The following is a 24,623-nucleotide window of genomic DNA, read 5'->3' on the forward strand; positions in this document are numbered from 1 at the left end:
AATATGTGGCCTACATTACCTGGAACAACCTATGTCCACTTTGTATGTCAGAACAGCATTAGATATCTGCCAATGTCCCAACTCTGAAATGACTACATGAGGATGTCATGGTGAAGGTACCTGTACAAAGACAAAACAAGGCGTATAGGCTTGAAAACATACCTATTACAGAAGACACATGGCAAGCATCTGGAAATGAAATTACATTGCAATAAAACTATCACAAACAACGCATCATCATCAAGGTAGGGCTATGTCAAAGGCTAACTCTTCTAGCAGCCTTTGGCTGAATATTGCAGAGTATCAGCTCTGTAGTTGTTGCTAAAACACTCAACTCCACAAATTCTCACACCTACAGTTCATTGTACAGTCACAGGCATTACATCACATGACATACTTATACTTATGATAAGTAGCTGTTGATGAGATTTTCCCGCAAGTCAGCTTCTTCCTCTTCACCACTGTCATCCTCCCTTGGCATTTCAGGGGGCCCACCCGGTGGCACTGCAGGCTCCCCCTTCTCTGGGATGTACAGGATATTCCTCTGCAGTGCAATTTTGTGGAGCATGCAGCATGCCACAGTTATCTGAATACACTTTTCCGGGTGAGTAGAGGAGGGCTTGACCAGTCTGGTACAGACACCTAACTCCAGTCTTCAGGAGGCCAAAAGCCTATTCCACTTTATCTTCCATTGGCCTCATTGAAGCAGACTCCCCCTGGCGTAGTTGGATTCCTTATTGGCATCAACAACCAAGGACGGTTTGGATATGCAGAGCTCCTGTTAAGTAATGGGATATATGTGCAACAATGTGTCACTCTATTCATGATTGAAGCACCAGACACTGAACACGCACAAAAAGGACAGATGTGACTTACCAACAAGCCAGGCCCTCTCTGGGTACAGTTGTGACATCAGCTGGGGTATGGTGCAGTTCTGCATTATGAAGGAATCGTGGGCTGAACCAGGATAACTGGCACAGACCTGTGAAATGTAGAAAAAACACCAGACAACTTGCATGTTGATGGAATGTAAGTTCTTTCTGTTGCCGTATACAAGTTCATTGCCCTGAGGTGGGACTGGCCAACATGTGTGTCATCAATTGCCCCAACCACATGTGGGATGCGTGCAAAACCATAAAAGTCAGCTTTCACTTGGGCTAAATCCTCATGTCAGGGAAACTGGATATAGCTGTCCAGGTGTTTCAACATTGCTGAGGGACATCCTTTAACACCAGATTGAACATTGGTTGGGACATACCAGCAGATAGGGTTACTGTATGTTGGAGGGACCCTGTGGCTAGAAAGTGCAATACTGACATGACTGTACAATGGGTGGTATGCTGGTTGGATAACTAATAGCTGGCATCAGATCTGGCTCCAACTGAAAACATAAGTCCACTATTGATTGCCAATTCAGAAGGATGATGTGCTGTTCTTCCATGGTCTGAAGGTCTGGCAGTGGACGGTAGACAGGAAGTTCTCACATCTTCCCTCTCCCTGGATACCTATGTGTGATAAGACATGATTTCTAACATTGGTCAAAGTGTCAACAGCAACATACAGGATGCATGTCAATGATATCATGTGACAAGGCATTTCTGAATGGCTAGACATGGCAACCAGTACACATCACAGCTGCAAAGAACACAAGGGTCACCTGTGGCCACATTAGTTTTCCACACATGTGGCCACAACATGTACATGGAACAAACTCAAAGATGTTCAGCACAATTGCCCCCTCAAAATGTGACTGGATATCCCTGCCGTCAAAATGACCGACCGCGGTGGTGGACTGTGCCCAACTGTTAAATGCTATCTGTGCCCTGCAACATACTACAATGGTGTTTGAGTAGTAGGACCTACCTGACAAGGCAGCATAAGCATGTTTATGAGGTCAAAAATACATTTTCACAGGTGTGACACAGCTTTTATAGCCCAATACAGCATTTCAGTCTGCCAAAATGACAGCTGTCGAAAATGCCCGTCGGCGGAGGTCATCTAGGCGGTTGCAACCGCGGCAGACACAGCCATAAGCTAATGTTGTTACCAATGGCGGTCGCGGCCAATGGCTGTGCCTGCCGGTGGTGGTGACCACGAACGTGGTGGACGTGACCGCCATGTTCTGCAGATTCACTCACTTAACTCCTGACACTACTGCCAGCAGCACTTCCATGACCTGAGCTGCTGTGTGCCACCTCTTGGAGAGATCATGCCACATTCAGTAGGTGATAGGGCACCTGCCTTCTCTCCAAAGGAGCTGGAGAGGCTAGTTACTGAGTACCTACCCCTCTTTGGACAGCTCTGTGGCTCACCAGAGGAACATGTAAGTCCCCCAAGTGCACAATTTTCCCTGTACTTCACCATCCTTTCCTTCCTCCCAGGCTAGAAAGTGCACATGTCTGCCAGTTTGACTACTGCCTGTCTGTTGTTGCAGTCTGTGTGGCATCAATGGGATGGACAATGTGCAGGTATTGGTGGCCAGTGTCAATGTTAAGTTCAGTCACATTGTGTTGTGTGATGTTTTTGGGGTCCTAGATCATCCTTGTGTTGGGAGCACACAACTACATAACTAGGTAAGGAGACATTACTGCCATCCACTGACATCTCTTTCCTCATGATTGTTGTGAATGTCAGACAACATGTATGTGCATGACAGCATGAGCTGTGTATGCTTCTTGTATGAGTCAGTAGAGAGTCAAGGCCAGCAAAGCGCCACAACTGCTTCAGAAAGTCTGACACAGCTGTGCTAACGAGTACCATGGTGCACTGCATTGTCAATACAGCACTACCATGGTGTCCTTAGGGAGGGTCAGAGTGGTGCAAGCAAAATTGGTGCATTGTGAGTGATTAGCCAGTTTGTAGTAAATGAGGCCCAGTGGGTTGATTCCAGTGTGCCCATGATATGTGAGTCAGTAGCTTGGCCACATATCAGAAACTGTACAATGCATGTCTTTGTTTGTTGGGTGCTGTCTCTGTAGGATGGACACATATGTCCAAGGTAGTGTTCTGAAGTACAGGTACATAACCCCACCCCTGAAGTGGCATAAGTCTGCATTTGTTAGTCCACACATGGACAGGGAAGACACTTTCTGTACCCCCATGCCAGCACCTTCATTGTAACGTATGTGTAATGTTAGAGTTTGTACTCTGGCAGTTGCCTGTAGGACCTGCATGTAGGGAGTGTGAATGTGTTGGTCCATTCATGCATAAAGAGTTTACCCTTCAGAAGCCACATATGTGTGTAGTGTTTCATTGTGGCTCACATCACAGTAAAGGTTGATAGAGCATGGGCTACCTAATGTCAGTAAGCTTGCTTAGTCATTGTAGGCCCTGAGCAGGGTAGTGATTTAGTCTGCAGATGCAAATAAATTTGTCTATAGCCATTCTCAACATAGTAGGTGACCTCCACAACTCCCTTGACGCTGACTAATGCTGCCTTCTGATTCTCCTAGACCTAACAGCAGCCTTCGACACTGTTGACCACAAACTCCTTCTGGACTCCCTCCAAAAGAGAGTTGGCATAGAAGGCACAGTCCTCCACTGGTTTTCTTCCTTCTTACAAAACCGAACGCAACAAGTAAAAATACATAACATGACCTCGCCCACCTCAATAATCACCAGAGGAGTCCCCCAAGGATACGTCCTCTCACCCACACTCTTCAACATCTGCATGGACCCACTCACCACCATCCTAAATCGAGCCAACATCCCCTTCCATCTCTATGCTGACGACACTCAACTTTACATTGAAATATCCTCTATAGAAGACATTCACCTCCTGAACAACACCCTTAAAGAAGCTCAATGTTGGCTATCCCACAGCCATCTGAAACTCTACCAGGATAAGACAGAACTACTCTTCCTTTCGAAAACGAATCAGCTCCCCCAGATGCAGGAATGGCTGAAACCCATTGACGCTCTCAAAAGCAATCTTACCCCTACAAACACGGTCAAGTCACTGGGAATCACTCTGGACAACAACCTGACTATGCAGGACCATATCAAGAAGAACACCCACAATGCTTTTCACAGCCTGAAACTGCTGAACAAAATCAAATCTTTCATTCCCCAAGCCGATCTCAAACAGGCCACTCAAGCACTGGTGCTCTCCAGACTAGACTGTAATAGGCCTGGTCTACCTGGAAAAAGGTCTGTTTTACTAGAGTGTGCCCAAAATCCATTGTCAGTTTAGTGTTGGTCCCACTGTGATGGGCAATGTTATTGCTGTGCCATTTAAATGCAGCACTTTCTATTATTTAACCCTAGAAATTACTGGATAATTGGTATAACATATGTAAATAAGTGTTAACATTTTATTGAGTTGTGCACAATGTTAGTGGCCAGTGCATTATAAAATATTCTACTTGACGTGCATTTCCTGAATGCTACCCACCTACTACTACTCACAAGTGTATACATTTTTAAAGAAATCCGCAGCGTCTCGAGGGTCTGGAGTTAGAGGGAACACCTTACATGCACTTTTTGTCTGTGTTTTTTAAAAACACACCAGGATGTGTGGAGTCCCATTTTCTGTGCTTGCATTAGGGCCCGGGCACTATTGCTACCTCATGATATGGAGTTGTGACTGCTGTCATATGGGACTGCAGAGATTGTTGGTGATGGGTGAGCGTGGTCCCCTATACGTACAAGTGAGTGTTAGGGGCAGAGCTTTAAATTGTAATAGTTCTGCCAGTTCTCAGGACATGCAGTAATTAAAAATTGATTGTGAAATGGGGCAACACCAGGCCACATATTCAGTGGTGGCTAGTTTGTATTTACAGCGGGGGTGGGGGCGAGGGCGGGGGAGGGGAATGCAATAATAATATTATTTTTTTTCAAAACCAGTCACTTGACTTGACTGGTCTCCCTCTCTCTTACGGTGTCCTCCTTGTCGTGGCTCCGGCGCAGGGACCAGGAAACAGCGCTACCAAATCCTGATGCTGGTTTCATGCTGGTGACCAGCATGAAACCAACATCGGGATTGTAGTGAGCGGCCTCTCTCAGCACTCACCCGAGTGCCTTAAGACAGCTAGGTTAGAGAAGTTTAAAGTGCGCATATCAGGCTGGCCGTTGCAAGACGGCAGGCCAAAGGAACATGCACACCTTAAACTAAAGTGCACACCTCCCTGCTGCTGTCACTCAGCAGCAGAGTAGAAGTCACCCCGCCCGTCCTGACACTCTGTTCGGGACAGGGTGCTGAAAAGCAAAATGGTAACAAAGCAACTTTATTACCATTTTATTTTTCAGCTCTGGGGCAGTTTTGGGGCATGTTTTTTTAGCGGGCGACCCTTCTCCCTTGTGGAGGGGCCACCCCTGCCCATATTCATGTCTTTACCTTTATACTTGAAAACACCAAATGATTTCACAAAAATGAGTGGAAACCCCTGAAAGAGGTAATCCATGCCAGTGATACAATCCCAGTTTATGTTTTACATATTTCTTTTCCTCTTGCATTCCCTAAGATGTTTTGCTTTTTCCAGCTGCTGAGTTCTGTATTTTCATATTTTAGCCTACAGTTGCTCTAGCAGAGTTGTGGACTTAGTTTGTAAATGGGTGTTTTTCATGGTGCACAAATGACAGCTCTCGAGTTGAGGTGTTCAGAACATACTCATGCAATCCTTGCCTTCTCAGCAGAGTACACAGAGTGGTGATCATTTTTGCGACATTGTAATCAAGCATTCTATAATAAAGTGAGTAAAGGAGGAGTGCAAATGCAAAGCTGTTGAAATCTTGAACGAGTCAGAATAAAAAAAATGATGTGCATGTCAGGGGAATAGCTATCAGGCATGGAACTGGTGTGGTGAAATCGGGGCCAAGAGGTGGGAGGGGGTTCTGCGTGCCCACCTCCAGCTTTATTCTGTTTAATGGCTGGCCCAATCTTTGATTTTTTTTGCAAGAACTTCCATAGGGTTTGGACCTGTGATTGCTCTTTCTGAAGTTAGTGTGACAACAAATGAAACACTGCAGTTTCTGGGGATGTGTGTCAACAACAGTCCAATACACTCAAATTATACCTATATTTTACTATGCATCCAATAAAGGGGGGCATTTTACTTGCTTGCACCAGGGCCCATGCCGAGCTTCCTACACCAATGCTCAAATCTCCCAATTGGTGCCCTATTTTGCTCTGAAAGAACGGACTCTGTTGCTCACTTGAATTCAGCCTTTGATACCCCAGCCCCTAATTTTCACCTTGTCAATAGACGTGAAATGATTCAAGTTATAATGTGTGAGAGATGCTACCAAAAAGACTAAGCATTGGTTCAATATGCAAGGGTAATATAACTAATAATGATGCAGCAGCTTGAAGGTGCTTCTCATATAGTGCTGCACTTGTAGTCACATGTGTGTGCTTAGCATGGGCACAAATGTCTTTCTATGAGCTGCATGCAAGTTTTCTATATCTTTCATGCGTTGTACTATAGTCAACCTAAACAGCCAAGAGAAAAAACCAAGGGCAAGATGTAAGATTTAGAATATGGACTACAGTCCATCAGGGTGGCAGAGAACATTATATCTGCCACCCCGGTGGCCTGTAGTCTGCCAAATTTAGAGGTCACCACTAGTCCAAATGCGACCTCTGTACCTTGACAGCATGGTGGTTTCTGTCAAGGTACAAAACGTCTGCTGAAAGGCTGCTGTCTGTTTTGATGGCTGATGACCAAAAGCTTTGACTTTACAAAAGCTTTTATCCAAAGTGGGAGTTTGTTATTGAGGAACAAATAAGTTATGACTCCCACCCCCCAGGAGTTTTTCATGGATTTGGAGGTCATTATTTAGTTTTTTCTGACCCTCTTCACCAGGTTTTACTTAGCAGTGAAAGACAGAAAAAATGGACATCACACCATCCCCCTTAAAAAGAGAAGCCAGTGTAATGCCCTGCCTCCAAAGGACCCTATTTCGTCAGGCCATCAGAGGAAGCTTTCCATCAGTGGAGCCAGTGGGGGCACTGCCAAAACATGCTACTGGCATACTATCATTGTGGCTGGTAGGGTACTCTGCCATATGTGTGGCATGGTACTGTTTCTGCCAAACCTCAGAATCTTGTGCCATGAGTCTCAATTATAGGTATCCAATCAAACATACTCAAAGCTGACTGGTCTGTGGAGCTAAGGCAACCTGGCAGGCCAGAAAGAAATTTTGGGTGTGTTCCAAAGACAAGCTCAAAAAGCAGGGGTTTGTTTCTGACAACAAAATAGCAATACCCCTGAAATTTCTTACAGTGTAGTGAAAACATTCAGTGAGAAGTAGGAACCGGCAGCTAACAAACAGCGGGTGCAAATTGCTCACCAACTTTTTGCAAACTGCCAGTCATTTTGTGATCTGACCTATGTATTACTAAGTTGCATCACAAAATGCCTTTTCGTGGGGCAGTGGGGTCAAAGCAAGACTGACCTAATAAACATTAAAAAGCAGATCACTATTTATACCCTTGAGATTTGCTCACAATGCAGGGATTATGGCCTGCAGGGGACTGCAGATCATTATCCTTGCATTTCCATTCTCAAACATAAAACATTTTTTTTAAAGACGTCAGGCAACCGTGCCACAGACCTCTGCCTCATCCCTCTGAGGACACTTAACATGATTACCGGAGAGGATGCTGTTCCACAGGGACTGCTTCCCCTTTATGATTCAGTTACCACCCCATTTGAGGTGACAATAACTTTTTAATTGTTAAGGTAGCTTTTGTGGTTCCAAATCCATTGTGAATCACAATCAGGAGGGGGCATCTCTTCACGCCCCTCCTAATTGTGATTCAAATGATTAGCAAAACCACTTTTGCAAGGCAGAAGGTCTTTTCTGGCTTGTAAAGGGGGCTATTTACATGGTCAAACACCATTTTGCAGTGGCAAATTTTGCGATTTTATGACTCACAACCACAAAGTGGACTAGCACATTTGGCCCATTCTTTCTATTTTCCTATTCCATATCGAGGTACTGTGCATGGTAACCACAAACAGTGAAAATTACTGACTTGGCTAGGAATGATCCACCCGAAATAGAGTGGGCCTTTCAATGCCATGGCACTGTCTGAATAATGTGGTCTTGTCACATTGTTTCAGACAGTGGAGCTGGCTTTTTCTCTATCATTTGGATTTCCCCCTGTCTCCTAAACTGTTGTTTTCTCTTTTTGTTGTGGAAAAGACTGACGAGGTAGCAGCAGACCTTAGATTTGGTAGGCAGGCTGGGTCTCAGGTAAAGCTTCCCCACCTACTCAATGGTTTACCTGCCAGCCTTTAGCTGAGGCCTTATTGCTTCCTTATGTGATCCCATTGCTTATCATAACTTAGATATTTTTGGAACAAGACCATTGAACATCTAAAAAATGTGGACTAAACGTACAAAGAAACCAGTTGCAATTTGAGCACCACCTTTTTGCAACCTCGCTCTGATTTTGAGATGCAACCTATGTACTAATGGGTCACATTGGCAACGGTTCAGTCATGACGTCACAAACTGACATGGCTAATGAATTAATATTAATTAAGCAGGTCGCTTTTTGTGGCACTCTGTGTTTAGCTACAAACACAGAGATGGTGGCATGCAAAGAATAGGAAACCACCATTCCTATGTTTCAATTCCAATCTGGAAATACTTTTTTTAAAGCAACATGTGTTCCTTAAATAAAGCAGTGCTGGTTTAAAAGAAAATGTTTATTGTTTGAGAAAACTTTGTCAGCAATTGCTGTGCTAGCACACTAAGCTGCGTTTTCCAATTTGTGGTGCACCTTCATGTGAGTAGACTGAGGCTCTCTTGTTCATCTCCCCCCTCTTCCAAGCCTGTTCTCTGCTGTACTGTAGTTTCCCCCCTCAGCTAACGTGTCTACAAGTGCACCTTTTGGAGATCACAGGTTGATTTAGAGCTTGGTGTTATTCCATTACTAAACTAACAAATATCCCGCTCACCTAATTCCAAAATGCATTATATCCTAATACACTTATAATTAGACGGATGGGCCATCAGTCACATTTGTGACGGAGTAACCCTGCTGCAATTCCTGCCCAGGTAGCTTTCTTAGAAATCCTTCACATGCAGACACTCGCTCACTCACAGTTCCCATGGTCTTCAGCCTTCTTTCCTATTACTGCAGCCAACATATCTCCTAGTGTCTGCAGCACCTCTCACTCTGCCTGTCTGCAGGGAAAATGAAAATTGGCTGGGAAAAATGTAACGGTGGTCCTGAAGTGACGACGGTGGGGCACAAAAGTGCTTTTATCTTTGCTCCTAGCTCATTGGGGTGAGAGCAAGGTTCTCTCAAAGCTAAGAAAGTTTATGGGGTAAAAATAATGCAACTCTGGGGAGGCTTGCATTCGGCTCAAGATGAATGCATATCTGTGTGTTTTGTATCCACATTTATTAACACCGGTAAATACTAACCCTTACACAGCATTACAGCCAGACCTGTAAACAGCTGGAAAATGTGCCTGCCGTGGCGCCCCTACTTAATTGCTTTGTCCTTTTGAGGAAACATATCTACACAAGCCTCACATCTAGGGGATACAAAGCAATACTGTCACTTTTGCGTCGGCAAGTACAGCTCCATCTGTTGATGTAACTATCTGCCAATTCAATGACAGGCAGGTTGTTGATTTTGACACAGATGGGGTCCCTCTCAATTTATGTCTACAGGTATGTGTAGAATACCATTTTGTATTTGCTGACAACAAATATTTCCTCGGACAGTCTTACGGATTTGAGAATAAGTGATAGCGGAGCGGATCAGGCAGCTAGGAGATGACAACAGTTATAAACCCAGGTGGTCTCCTCTGAGCCCTGATAAATTGAAAATTTCTCTTCAGCTGGAGCCTGGCAGAAATGCTCACTATTGTCTTTCATTTTAATGGTGGAAATATGGAAGTGTCTTTCCCCGGTCGGTAATTGTGTCATTAGGCCTTGCGAAAAACCTGCTGTCATGGCTCATTACGGATCTTTGTGCATAAGTAAAGGAAGGCATCTTACTGCCAGGCGTCAGAGTTGTTATTTCCAGGGCTGAATTCGGCGTGGGCTTCTGGAAGCCTGTGTCAGAAACAAAAGCATTTCGGAAAGCAGGAATTATGCGGGTACATCTATTTTCATCTAGAAGTTGTGGCTGACCCTGAGCTGAATTAGGCAAGTAGGCTTTATCTCTGCATTGTGAGGTTTATGAAAAGCGAAACATGTTTTTGTTTTAAATTTCAGGTTTGTAGCAGTCTTTTCATTATAAAATGGAGGTAGGCACACGAGGACTTGGCTAGTCACTTCCCGAGTCCTTTGTTTTCATGACTGACTCTTCAAGAGACCATGTTAAGCTTTTACTTACCTGAATGCAAACACATTTTAGGTCTAACGTTGATTTTTAAAAAAGGTAACGAAATAACATCTTTTGAGGTAAACTAGTGGTGCCGGCAGTTTTAGGAGGAAGGGGGCCAGGCGGGAAGCACACTCACACTCATTCTTTCACACACACATGCACACACATCCATTAACAACACTCATCAACATTCAAACATGCACGCACGCACCAAACATTAATTTAAAAAGATCTCTCACACACACACTTGCCTTCAGTCTCAGAGATCTCAGGAGGGATGGGACTGCTGCCTTCCCTCATTGGCTGACCTTAGGTCAACCAATGAGGGAAGGCAGCAGTCCCAAATTCGTCACAGAGTGGGATGGGGTCAGTGAGACTGCTGACCCCACCCCACTCTGTGATGAGGTGTCACTGATTGACACTCGCCCTGGGTGCTTCAGGGCTTAAACCTGAAGCGACCAGGTCAAAGTCAATGGGTGACGCTTCCCTCGTCACCCGGGGGAGGGCCTCAAGGCACCTTTTCTGAGCTGAGGAGGTCACGCCCACAGGCGCTGTGACCTCTTCAGCCCAGAAAAGTTCAGCTCAGGCAGCCAGGAGTCTGCGCAAATCGCACATGTCTGCTCCTGGCTGCCTGACCCGAACATGAAGAGTGTCTGTCAGACAGACCTTTGTTCAGCTTAACTGGCACTCTTCAGGAGGGGCAAAAGGTAGGGGGGTGTGGCCCCTCCGCCCTAAAGGACGGGCTGCGCCTGAGGTAAACATCCTCCTACATGAAACTTTTTCAGTATCTATAAAGGTCAAGTACAGGGCAATGTTTACTAGCCAGTGCTGCTGTGCGAGAATCAGACCAGCGACAGAAATAGACTCCACACCTGCAGAGGAAAAAAGCAGCAAACGTCGGCAGAAAGTGAATCTGTCATTTTGCATATTTGGGGCAAAGACTGGGGGACAAATTGTATATCGGCACTGCAGTCAGTGTTTGGATGGCAAATAAATGATGCATTTTTATGCTGCTTTAACCCCTTCGTTGCCAGGCCTTTTCATCTCAGGTGCTAGGCCTTTTTTTGGCTGTTTGGGGCAGTTCGTGCTTAGGCTCTCATAACTTTTTGTCCACATAAGCTACCCATGCCAAATTTACGTCCTTTTTTTCCAGCATTCTAGAGGTACCCAGACTTTGTGGGTTCCCCTGAAGGAGACTGAGAAATTAGCCAAAATACTGTGAAAATGTCCTTTTTTTCAACAAAATGGGAAAAAAGGGCTTAAAATGGCATCAACAAAGGGTTTGTGGTGCTAACATCACCAGCTTCCCAGCTTGCAGGAACAGGCAGACTCAGAAAACCCAATTTTTCAACATAATTTTCGCATTTTACTGGGACATACCCCATTTTTACTTTTTTTGTGCTTTCAGTCTCCTTCCAGTTAGTGACAGAAATGGGTGTGAAACCAATGCTGGATCCCAGAAAGCTAAATATTTCTGAAAAGAAGACAAAATTCTGAATTCAGCAAAGGGTAATTTGTGTAGATCCTACAAGGTTTCCTACAGAAAATAACAGCTGAAATAAAAGAATATTGAAATTGAGGTGAGAAAAACAGGCATTTTTCTCAACATTTTACTCTGTAACTTTTTCCTGCAATGTCAGATTTTTTTAAGTAATATACCGTTACGTCTGCTGGACTCTTATACCTTTACCGGGTGTACAGCAATTACATTTTCTGAAATATAAAGAGTGAAAAATAGGTATCAAGAAAACCTTTGTATTTCCAAAGTGGGCACAAGATAAGGTGTTGAGAAGCAGTGGTTATTTGCACATGTCTGAATTCCGGGGTGCCCATACTAGCATGTGAATTACAGTGCATTTCTCAAATAGACTTCTTTTTTACACAATGTCTTACAATTGGAAGGAAAAAATATAGAGAACGACAAGGGGCAATAACACTTGTTTTGCTATTCTGTGTTGCCCCAAGTCTTCCAATAAAAATGGTACCTCACTTGCATGGGTAGGCCAAATGCTCGCGACAGGAAACACAACATGGACACATCACATTTTTACATTGAAATCTGACATGCTTTTTGCAAAGTGCCTAGATGTAGATTTTGGCCTCTAGCTCAGCCGGCACATACGGAAACCTACAAAACCTGCACATTTTTGAAAACTAGACACTATCCATGATGGGGTGACTTGTGGGGCTCTCACCAGGTTCTGTTACCCAGAATCCTTTGCAAACCTCAAACTTTGGCTAAGAAAACACTTTTTCCTAACATTTTGGTGACACAGAGTTCTGGAATCTGAGAGGAGCCACATATGTCCTTCCACCCAGCGTTCCTCCAAGTCTCCAGATAAAATGGTACCTCACTTGTGTGGGTAGGCCTAGCGCCCGTGACAGGAAATGCCCCAAAACCCTATCTAGACACATCAAAATTATCACATACAAAACTACCTGTTTTTGCTCCACCTGCGTTTTTGGTCCTGGGCTCAGCAGCCATCTAGGTAAACCTACCAAACCCAGACATTTCTGAAAACTAGACACCTGAGGGAGTCCTGGGAGGTGAGACTTGCGTGGATCCCCCAATGTTTTCTTACCCCGAATCCTAAGCAAACCTCAAATTTAGCTAAAAAATCAAATTTTTCCTACATTTCTTTGTGGGATCACCGCACGTGACAAATTTCCTACCACCCAACGTTCCCCTCAGTCTCCCGGTAAAAATGGTACCTCACTTGTGTAGGGGGGCCAAGGGCCTGTGACAGGGAAGAGCCAAAAACATGCCAAAATTGAAGTGGAACCAAAGCGAGTCCAAAAGGCCAGTTTGAAAAAAACCTTTTTTAGGTTGACAACTGCAGCAGAATTTTTATCGTTATAGATGAGACAATGCTGGGTGGTAGGAATTTTGTGGATTCCTGCAGATTCCGGAAGGTTCTATCACAAAAATGTGGGAAAAATGTGTGATTTCCAGCAAAGTTGGAGGTTTGCAGGGCATTGTTGGTAAGAAAATGGTGCGGGGTACATGTGAAGCACACCACCCTGGAATCACCCAGTTTAGTTTTCAGATGTGTCTAGGTCTTGTGGATTTTTTTACATGGCAGTGCCCCAAAGTCCAAAAAGTGCAGCCCTCACCAATACAAGTGGGACAATTTTGAGAGTTAACTAAGCTCTGATGGCCCAAATGTAAAACCAAAACCCAAAATAATCAAATGTCGTCTTGCTTGCCACGATGTTTTAGTGTGCGAGGGGAGAGCTGAAGGACTGTTACCCCCTTCAGTTGGGATGGGGGCATAACCTTGCCCATAATGGTTGGTAGCCACCACCCCACTATTTTATATATTGTTTTAATTCCCTGGCATCTAGTATGCTTTCTGTCCCCCGGGGAGTGGATCCAGGGTAATTGCCTTGCCTAAGGGGTCGCTCCCCTTGCATGAAATTGGCACAAAAAAAAAACCTGGTTCCTAGTGGTAAATAGGCCGATCTGCCACCAAGGGGGGCAGAAATGGCTTAAAATAAATTTGCCCCCAGTGGAACGACCCTTGCCTAAGTGGTCGCTCCTCTTGCGAAATAAAAATCCCTGGTGTCTAGTGGTTTCTGCCCCCCTGGGGGCAGATTGGCCTAACAAAAATAGGCCGATCTGCTCCAAATGGAGGCAGAAATAGCCTAAATGCAATTTGCCCCCAGGGGAGCGACCCTTGCCTAAGGGGTCGCTCCCTACATATAAAAAAAATAATAAACATAAAAAAATTATATATCCCTGGGGTCTAGGGGTTTCTGCTCCCCGGGGGCAGATCATCCTAATTGTAATAGGCCGATCCGCCCCAGGGGGGGCAGAGAAGGCCTAAAAATATTTTGCCCCCCTGGGGAGCAGCCCTTGTCCAAGAGGCCGCTCCCCTTATGTATAAACATAAATAAAAAACAAAACTGCCTGGTGTCTAGTGGGTTCTGCCCCCATTGGGGCAGATTGGCCTAATAACAATAGGCCAATCTACCCACAAGGGGGGAAGAAATGGCCTAAAAGTAAATGTGCCCCCAAGGGAGCGACCCTTGCCTAAGGGGTCACTCCCCACATACATAAAACAAAAAAAATTATCCCTGGTGTCTAGGGGTTTCAGCCCCCCCCCCCGGGGGCAGATCAGCCTAATTATAATAGGCTGATCTGCCCCCAGAGGGGGGAGAAATGGCCTAAATTTACACTGCCCCCCTGGGGAGCAGCCCTTGCTCAAGGACCTAATAAAAATAGGCCAATCTGCCCCCAAGGAGGGAAGAAATGGCCTAAAAGTAAATTTGCCCCAAAGGAGAGACCCTTGCCTAAGGGTTCGCTCCCCGTATACAGAAAAAAATAAAATAAAAAAAAAGTGATCCCTGGTGTCTAGCGGTTTCTGCCCCCCGAGGGCAGATCTGCCTAATTATAATAGGCAGATCTGCCCCCAGTGGGGCAGAAAAGGCCTAAAAATAAATTACTCCCCTGGGGAGCAGCCCTTGCCCAAGGGGCCACTCCCCTCATGACATAAATAACAAAAAAATAAAATCCCCTTGTGTCTAGTGGCTGTAAGCTGTAAGAGTGAGCTGAAGGGGCAGAGAATGGCTGTAAATGTATTAAAGAGGACCGAGATGGCTTCAGAGCTTTCGGCACCGGCATGTTTTTTTTCACAAATTAAGTACTGTTATGAAGTGAAAGGTTCCCTCTGGCTACTGAGAGATTTTCAGGAAGGCTCTGCAAAGTGAGTCATGGGTGTTTGACTCCTTTACCAAAATAATCTCAAAATGATAAAATACACCAAAGACCGCTAGCTTGTGAAGGCCTTAAATTGAATCATATGGTAGTATCATAAAGGTTCTGAAGTTTCAATGAACCTGACCATTTCAGATAGATTTTTCAATTGTGAGCAGATCTTTCTATATCTCCAATCTTCTTGCTGGCTTTCGTTGGGTAGTAAAATACAATGAGAGCTTTAGATTCTATCTTGAAATACTTACAAGTAGTTAAAACTAGCTTTCAAAATGAGAAGTTTCAATCTGGTTAGCTTGATGACCTGTGGTGATTACTCTTTGTGGTCATTGTTAAAAAAAGAAATCTTGGCCAGCTGCAGATCGAAATATACTATTAGCAGGAATTTCATACATGCTTTGGATCTTTTACAATTAGATCCCACAACAATTTTTACGTTCTCTCCCGTGCAGCTTAAATCTACAATTAGGCGAGCAACTTAGCCGAGAGTCTCCGCTTGGACAAACAGGCTTGTGCACACAGGCAGAGCTTTCAATCTATACCCAGCACCATATGATTTAGGGTAATGCAGCCCTATCTGAGTTGGAACCTGCCGCATGGGGTGAGAAGATTCTGGCTCCTGCTGCGACAGGGGCTGTTTCCTCTAAATATATTACAGGCCAGATGGTACAGCTCCTTATCTATTTGTAATCTTTGCCAAAATGGTGCCCAAGATTTGAATCATGTCGTATTTATTTGTCCGTCTCTGTCGCAATATCGTCGAAGATGGTGGGCCCCATTTGTTTTACTCTCTCCCTATGCACTGCTTCGTAGTTATTGCAGGCCTTCTCTGTTCCGCCAAATGAAATGTTTTGTATTAGAATTTGTAACTATTGTAAGTGTTTTTATCTTTGTATTAACTTCTTTAGCTGTATATGAAGGCTCAGTTTTTACTTTATGTGTGTTTTATGTGGACCTCCTGCAGAGTTCCGTATCATAATAAATAAAATAAAGAGAAGTGTCAATCAATACAATACTTTGGTAATTTTTCTTCTAAATATATTTGCAGACGAATGAACGGCACAGTTTTTCTAAGTACCTTTACACACAGTAAATTGTTGAATATATTTGTGCAATACCCAAAAGGTGACTTGTGCCAACTTCTTTCGCCTTTGCTACTGGTCTTTTTGGCCCAATTGATGGTCCTTGTCATATCTGTTGTGTTTTCAAATTTTCATCCTCTACCATGTTACCATTTGCGATCCTCAATGCTGCGATCCTCAATGATCCTCAGTGCACATACTGTAAGGCTTACTTCACACTCTCCACCCTAGAATAGTTGTTCTAAACCAGAATGATCTCTGTTGTGGCAATCCTGTGCCTGTCTCTTCACTTTCCTGTTGTTCCTTAATTATCTTTGGTCTTGCTCAGTTCCTCTCCCACTACAGCTTCCACTACCAGGCTTCCGCTTCACTAAGAGCTTGATGCAGGGACCTTCCAAAGACGAGAAACCGTTACAGAGTTTAATTAACAAAATGTCCTGCAAGGAAAGAGAATATCCGGCAGATCCAGCATCAGGTGTCATTTAGTTGGATTAGGCGTGTTAGCGATGTCATCTTTAATAAATAGGGCAGCTTTGCTGTAAAATCTATAAATAAATGTGGCAGCATGAGCACAGGGTCCACCAAAAGAACGTGACCCACCAAAAAAGTGCAGACCTCTTGAATAAAGCTCATCAAATCGGTGGTGTGTTCTTGTGTTCACTGTCTTAGGCTTCTGTCCTTGGTATTACTGCTCTGCAAGTTCCTCACCTGCAGTTCCATTCTAGGTTCTACAAGACTGAAGACTTTACTATAAGAACTAGTCTTGCCTTTAGGACTTGTACCCACCGGATATTTTTATGCCTCTGTTGTTTTTTTATCCTGGAGCTTTTTGGCCATATGTTGCAGGGGCCATCTGTCTATATGCCATGTTAGTGGTGTGACAGACAGTGGGGGTTATTTACTAATATTTTGTGTTAAGCTCATGTGGCACAAAAATTGCAGCAATTGTCTCATCATCAAAAAGGTCTCTGGGTGCAGCACAAAATAGTTTAACTCTTGGAAATTTGTGATCATAAAGTTGCTTATAGATTCCACAGGGATTTATTACACCTGGGGGGCTCATATAAGAATGAGATCATCACTTTCAGAGCACCCCTGTCGCTGTATTTATGCTTTGGTTGGTTCTGGTCTTTAATGTAATTGGGATCCTCCAGGAGGCAAGAGTCCTTAGATGTTCTCTTGATGCATTTTACTTTTCATCTGTTTATGCCAAAATACCTTATTTCTTATGTAGGCTGACAAGGACTGCCTTGTCTAGGGCTTTCAATGATCCATGTTAGGACAATTATGCTGCCATTCCAGCATAATTTAAATATTTGCTTGACAAACCCAGTTCTGAAGTATCTGCAGAAGCTGAATTCTCTGATCTCCAAAAGGGTTCAACATATATTAACCTGCATAACCTTCCAGCAAATCATTAAGCATCTTTCTTATTATCCTAAAGATGTTATTTGTTTGTGGAAGAAAGAGGATCTTCACAATACTTTTTGTTGTGATAAAGTGGCATTGAGTGTCTTTTTGAAAGATTAAATGTAGCACTGATGTTCACCACTATGCTTCCACCTAGAAATTTAGTGTTTCAACTTGCACTTTTGATAGATTTGTTGATGCTGCTATTTTTCATTTGTGTTGTTTGAGTTGCTTTCTGATGTGCTAAAGACCTGGAGCCCAGTCCAAAAATCTGCAATTGACTGTGGCAAATGACATGCTAAATTGCCGGGGATTAGGTAACCATGGGCCATATGTACGAAAGCTTTTTCCCATAGACACAGAATGGGTAAAATCCTTTCGTACATCTGGCCCCATATCAGGTACATATTTGGCCCTGAAATATTATCAAGCTGCATGAAATTTGGCACTGAAACCATATTAAGGGCCCTTCTAATATGCCCTTCATCAGTGTAAGACAAATAACGCCTTTTAACACATTCTTTAAGCTTGAGCGTATCTTGTCAGGAAAATCAAAAAGTGTATTTAGATCCAGATTATAAAAAAGGCTTTTAACATATGCCAGCCATGGGATGGTGTGCCAGCTATCCAACTTTAGGCAGTCTGCTAATACTAAATGAGAACAATTAGCCTTTGGGGAGCCCCATATTTTTACCTATAGAAACATAGGAGCCATAGCCACAAAATGCTCAATATAATCCATACCTAATTCTAGATGAAGAATAAAACCTGTAGTGCTTTGTGGAAACGCTAGCAAACAACAGAGAAATTTGTTCTCAACAGCTTGCACTCGGGCTGGTGATACACAGCCCCACACCTGTATGCCACCAGTCATACAGATCCACTCAGGCAATGCCATAATCTCCAAGTGAGACCTGAGCGCTACCTCCCTCCAGATAGTGTGACCTAGGTCATTGCCTGACAGACAATCTACCTGCATAGCAGGGCTCACAGCTACTTTCAGAGTACCAGAGACCCCCCCACACACACTTTAAGGGAACCAGAGCATCTGGTAGATGGCTCCCGTGATTGTATGCGACTATGACTTGGTGGAATGTGTTCGGTAGGACCTGCTCTGCTGACACCAGCTGACCCTTGACAGTAGACATGCTGACTCCTGTGTCACGCAGAACTCCCAAGTATTTCCCATTAATGGTGACCTACTGCCTATACTTTAAAATATTGGTAGGCATTTGGGCTTTTGGCACCACATCTGCATCCAGCAGGGACACTAGGGTTACCTCTGTCTGTTCCCCCAAAGCTATCTGGGACTACCTCCTCCTGAGCGCTACACTAGCCAACCCAGGTGTCTGGCCACCAGTGGGGGCTCTGCCCTTTTTGGACATTTGGTGTCACCCTTGGAGTGACCATACTTGGAGCACTCTGCACATTAGGGAACCCACCTCCCTGTCTTGTGATCAAAGAACCCTTTTTTTAGGATCAGACTGGGAATGGTTACCACTATTCCCTTGGGAATTCTTTTGGGGACCTTTAGAGAACAACTTATTTTTAAATATTTTTAAGTTTTTCTCCACCCTCCTTTTTCTGTTGGGAACTCTGACTCCCTTTGTGGGTGTCCTCCCAGATACCTTTTTGGACAATCTGGGCTAGTCCAGAAGTCCACCTCCTCAGCAAGCTTCCTGGAATCAGTCAGCTTACTGTCAACTAGGTGCTGGCGCAACTCTGTAAAAGAAATACTGAGCATATGCTCTCTCAGGATTAAATTGTATAACCCAACATAATCACTGACTTTGCTTCCCCACACCCAGCCATTCAGTGCCTTGCTGGAGTAATCAATGAAGTCTACCCGGGCTTGATTGGGGAGCTTGCTACGGTTCCTGAATCTTCAGCAATACTTCTTAGGGGTCAGTCCAAATATGGAAATCAAAATGGTTTTCATTGGAGTATACTTGCTCTGGTCCCCAACCTTGAATGTCAGAAGTGTGTCCCTCCAAAGTGTAGGCACATGTTTCTACAGACCCGTCCGCAGTGCTCTTCAGGAACCCCGTGTGCCCTCAGTGCAAATTCATAAGCAGAAAACCACTTGACAATGTCCTCTCCTGCCATATAACTGGGCACCAAATCCTTGGGTATACGAACCTTCTTGTCTCTGTCAGGTACTGTACATATGCCACCACCATCATTGCTGGACTCAGGCTGCCTAGTCTTGAGCTCCATCTCTTTCAGACTCAGTTCATGAGTCAATAGAAGTTTCTTCTCAGCATAGGCTCTTTCAGCCTCTGCATGCCTGTCAGCTATCTCAGCTTCTGCTTTCCTTTCCTCTCTTTCTGCTTCTATTTTTAATTTTGCCAATTGCAGTCTGAATTCTCTCTCCTCCCTCCTTTCCTCTGCAATCAGGCTATGACTTGAGACACTGCTTCTTGGTCTCACAGTGTAGGAGGCTGGCCTGGTGTGTGGTGGGTACCTATGGTACTTACACCTTATACCAGGGCCAGGTATTCCTTATTAGTGTAGTGTAGTCGTTGTCTAGGAGCCAGGCTCTCTAGAGGTAGCTGTGGATGAACAGCCAAGGCTTATCTAGGAGACATGCATAGCTCATGCAATACCACTGTAGTCACACACAGTACTTACACACATGAAAGAAAACACTCAGTGTAACAAAAATAAAGCTACTTTATTTTGGTGACACAAATACCAAAAGTAACATAGAGACTATACTCCCTTAGGAGGTAAGTAATATACAAATGATATACACTTGTATGCAGAAGTAGGCATAAAAACTGTTAGAAAACAGTGCAATTAGTGAAAATCACAATAGAGAGAAATAGCCCTAGTGGGAGCACAAACCATGCTAAAAAAGTGGAATGTGAAAGTCGGTCCACCACCTATGTAAGTGGAGTGTGTAGAGGGGAGCTGGGAGTACTAGGAAAGCCCAAAGGTAAGTACCACAACACCCCCCAGTGACCAGGAAAGCAGGAATAAATCACTGTAAATTTCCCAGAACACCCACTTGGAAGAAAAGAAGAATAATACAAAGCCCAGAAGAGACTGCAAGACACCAACAGTGGATTCCTGGACAAGAGGACCCATGGAAGAAGGGGGCCAAGTCCCTCAAGCACAGCAGAGTCCAGTAAGGGAAGGAACCCCTACCCACCAGACTGAAGGTGCAAGAGGTGAGTCAACGGTGATGAAGGAGAGTCAGTACTGCACCCAAGAAGATGAAATGGAGTTCCTGGAGGATGCAGGTGATGTCCCACGCCAGAAGGAGGATAGCAGTCAGGTTTGCATCTTCGGATTCCACCAACAAGCCTTGGCACATGCAAAACTGGCTGTTTGGAGAAAGTGGAGCTGCCCAGGACTGGAAAGGACCACGTGGACTCTACCAAGGAGGGAGAGTCAGAAGGGGCCCTGAGAAACACAGAGAGCCCACGGAAGCACAGGCAGCACCCACAGGAGTCCCACAGGATGGGGACACAAAAGTAAAAAAAGGAGCCCACGCAGCACCACAAAAAGGGATCCCTCAGGGAGCTATACGTCTCAGGATGGAGTGATAGGGGCTGGAACTTCAAGATGCCTGAAGATCTCTTGGAAAAGATGCAAACAAGCCTTGACAGCTGCAAATGACACGATGCGCAGGTACTGTCCTGCGTGGGCAAACAAGGGCTTACCTCCACCCAAGTTGAATAGCTGGAAGAGAAGACCATCCGGAGCACTTCAGTCTACTACTCGTGATGAAGGATCCAAGCAGCCTAGAAGAACTGGGGATCCATGCAGCCAGTCGCCATTGCAGTTGGTGCCTGCAGATGCAGGGGAGTGACTCCTTCACTCCAAGCGAGATTCCTTCTTCTTTCTGGTGCAGGATGAAGACGGTCTGTCCTCAGAGGATGCACAACCTGGGAAATAATGCATTTGCTGGAAGGAGCCATGAATACAATGTTGTAGGTAGCGTCTTGCTTCTTTGTTGCAGCTCCTCAGGTCCTGGAGCGTCCAGATGTAGTTTCTTCTGTCAGAAGTTGAAGTGGAGGTGTCAGAGGAATCCTGCTGAAGTCTTTTAAACCGAATCTGAGGAACCATCCAAGGGAGACACCCTAAATAGCCCTGAAAGGGGGATTGGTCACATAGCTGTGTGACCACCAATTAGGAGTGGGCTCTGACGTCACCTGCTAACACTGGCCACTCAGATGCTCCCATAGTTTCCTGCCAACCTTGAATCCAAGATGACAAAACCCAGGGACCATCTGGAAGAGCTCTGAGCACCACCTCCGGGGTGGTGATGAACAGGGGAGTGGTCACTCCCCTTTCCTTTGTCCAGTTTCACGCCAGAGCAGGGACTGGGGGTCCCTAAACTGGTGTAGATTGGTTAATGCAAGGAATGCACCAAATATGACCTTCAAAGCATTACCAGTGGCTTGGGGCGGCTACCTCTCCCAAGCTTGTAACACCTATTTCCAAAGGAAGAGGGTGTAACACCACTCTCCCAAAGGAAATCTTTTGTTCTGCCTTCCTAGGCTTGAGCTGCTCAAGCAACAGGAGGGCAGAAACCTGTCTGTGAGGTGGCAGTAGCTTGGGCTGCCTGGAAAACCTCAGAAGGCTGTTTTCACAATAATGGGGGTCCTCTAAGGAGCCCCCAGATTGCATGGAATTGCAAAAGCATTGGGGTATGATTCCAACATGTCTGATACAAAACATGCCTATGTTTGGAGTTATTGTTATGTAGCTGGACATAGGTATCGACTTATGTCCAATACACGCGTAAAAAGGCGCCCGCACTCACAAAGTCGGGGAAAATGGGCCTGGAGTTCGTAGGGGCACCTCTGCTAGTGCAGGGGTGCCCTCACACACAGTTACTGTGCACCCCGCCTTCTGGGCTAGAAGGCCTGCCATAGGGGTGACTTATAAGTGACCTGGTGCAGTGAAAAGTGGCAGTGAAAGGGTGCTTACACCTTTTCACTCAGGCTGCAATGGCAGTCCTACAGAAGGCTTTGCTTGGGCTCCCCATGGGTGGCCAAATATATGCTGCAGCCCGAAGGGATCCCCTGGAGCCCCAATGCCCTGGGTACCCAGGTACCATATACTAAAATACCAAATGCCTGTTTTTTGTATGTCAGTTGTTGTTTTTGTATAATAGTGGGGTAACATTGGTGAGTTGATATCGAAATGTGTAAGATAAATTAGTCCACACATAATATTTTGAAACACCAATATCTGCTTTCACATGATGCCACAACCAGTCTTGGAGATGTGAAGCCCATGTGCAAGTGCCATTTTGTAGATGCTTTTGTCCAAATCCAGTGTGATTATGGTGTATATTCTTGTTTTTTTTTTTTTTATTTGGGACGGGCAGAATTGTACTTTCCTACACTTAGGGGCATCAGGGCTAACATTCCAAACTATGTTTATCTGTGGATATGATGGACGGTGAAGTTAACATGTTCATTGTCACTTGTAATTCCCTAAATTGATGGTGTCCACCGATGCCTCACTTCTGTCACCAATTCTTTGCTATTTTCGAACCCTGTGCAGTGTAGATAAATGGTGTGTAAGGTGTAATATAATGCCTACCTTTTGAACAATGAAACGTAATTTTGACATTAGCAATTCCTCAGCCATACACCAGGCACAAAGAGGCCCAGATTTATGAAGGACCATATTAGCGTCATTTTTTTTATGCAAATGTGGCGATAGTGTGGCAAAAATGCAGCTCCATATATACAAAGTGGTGCAATTGTAAACCCTTGCACCACATTATGCCTGTGCCAGGCATAATGTATGAAAGGGGGGCATTACCCCATGAAGGGGCCTGCAAAAATGGCACAGTGAAATCTATGAGATTCCACTGCGTTATTTTTTAAATCATTTTAATGCCTGCACAAAGCAGGTGGTCAAATGAGGCACATCATGATTTATAATCGGGCACTATGTACTTTGCAGGATTAGCACCAACATTTTTGGTGGTAATCCTGCAAAGTACAAAAATAGCATTAAAATTATGATGCTATTGTCCCTAACCTGCACCATGGTGCACCTTATGTTAACTACGGCGCACACATGGTGGCGTAAGGGGGGCACAATGGGCCGCAAGAAAAGTGGCATTTCATAATATGAAGCGCCACTTTTCTTAAATCTGGGCCAGAGTATTTCCATCTATTCTGCGCCCAAATGTATGAATCCTGTGCTGAAACTTTGATAGGATGCCCTGCTGCTGACATATTCTGTATGGAATTTCCCATCTCGGCCAAGGTCTGAAAAGATGTGGATCAAATGTCTAGCACTCATCAGTACAGAGCAGAAGGGATTGGGAGGGGGTTGTCTCAAGTAATAGATAGATACTGCAGTGAAGATGAGCTGAGGTGTGACTCTTCTTGGAGAGCACATTCTTTTCCTGTATCTATCTTTATTGTATTTGTTGCCTTCTGACCCTTCTTTATGTGCAGTAGTCACCCATCCGATGGACCTCTGTGTTCACTGGACTGAAAAGGATCTTATTTGAATTAAAACTTACACTTTTTTGTCCTATTGACCCCCAGCTGGATCTTTGGGTCACAGTATATTCTGCCCTCTTCTCACCTGATTAGGTCTCACCTAAACTTAGATCTATTGTGCTAGAGCCTTATTGGCCCTCAGTTTACAAGATATCCACATTTCCAGAGACTTAACCACAGTAGCCCTAAACTTTCAAGAAGGAATATCTACCCAAGTATATTTGTCTATTTTCCTGAATCTGAGAAACTCTTGTTTTCCCTTGCAATACTATTGTAACATTATTGTTTGATTCGCAACTTTGTTGCTCTTCTGCTTGCTATTTTCACTGTTTGTGATCACCATGATAGCAAACGATAAGGATTTCAATCCTTAGCAAAGTAACTAAGGTCTTGTGGAATGATTAAAATCCTCCACTTTGGAGTACAGAGTTTGCAATCAGGTTATAATTGCAGATGTTACATTGTTTGGAACGATTGTTTAAGCATTTTACCATTTTACATTGATTGTATTGTCATAATTTTTAGATTTTCATTTTCAGGAGCATTCCTGTGTTTGTGATCATCTACTGATTTTATTTCTGTATTTTTCTGTTGCCAATGTATTTTTTATTGTGAGGGATTAGAGCTTGCTCATTACTTGC

This window comes from Pleurodeles waltl, chromosome 7, assembly GCF_031143425.1.
Source record: "Pleurodeles waltl isolate 20211129_DDA chromosome 7, aPleWal1.hap1.20221129, whole genome shotgun sequence".
Taxonomy (NCBI): domain Eukaryota; kingdom Metazoa; phylum Chordata; class Amphibia; order Caudata; family Salamandridae; genus Pleurodeles; species Pleurodeles waltl.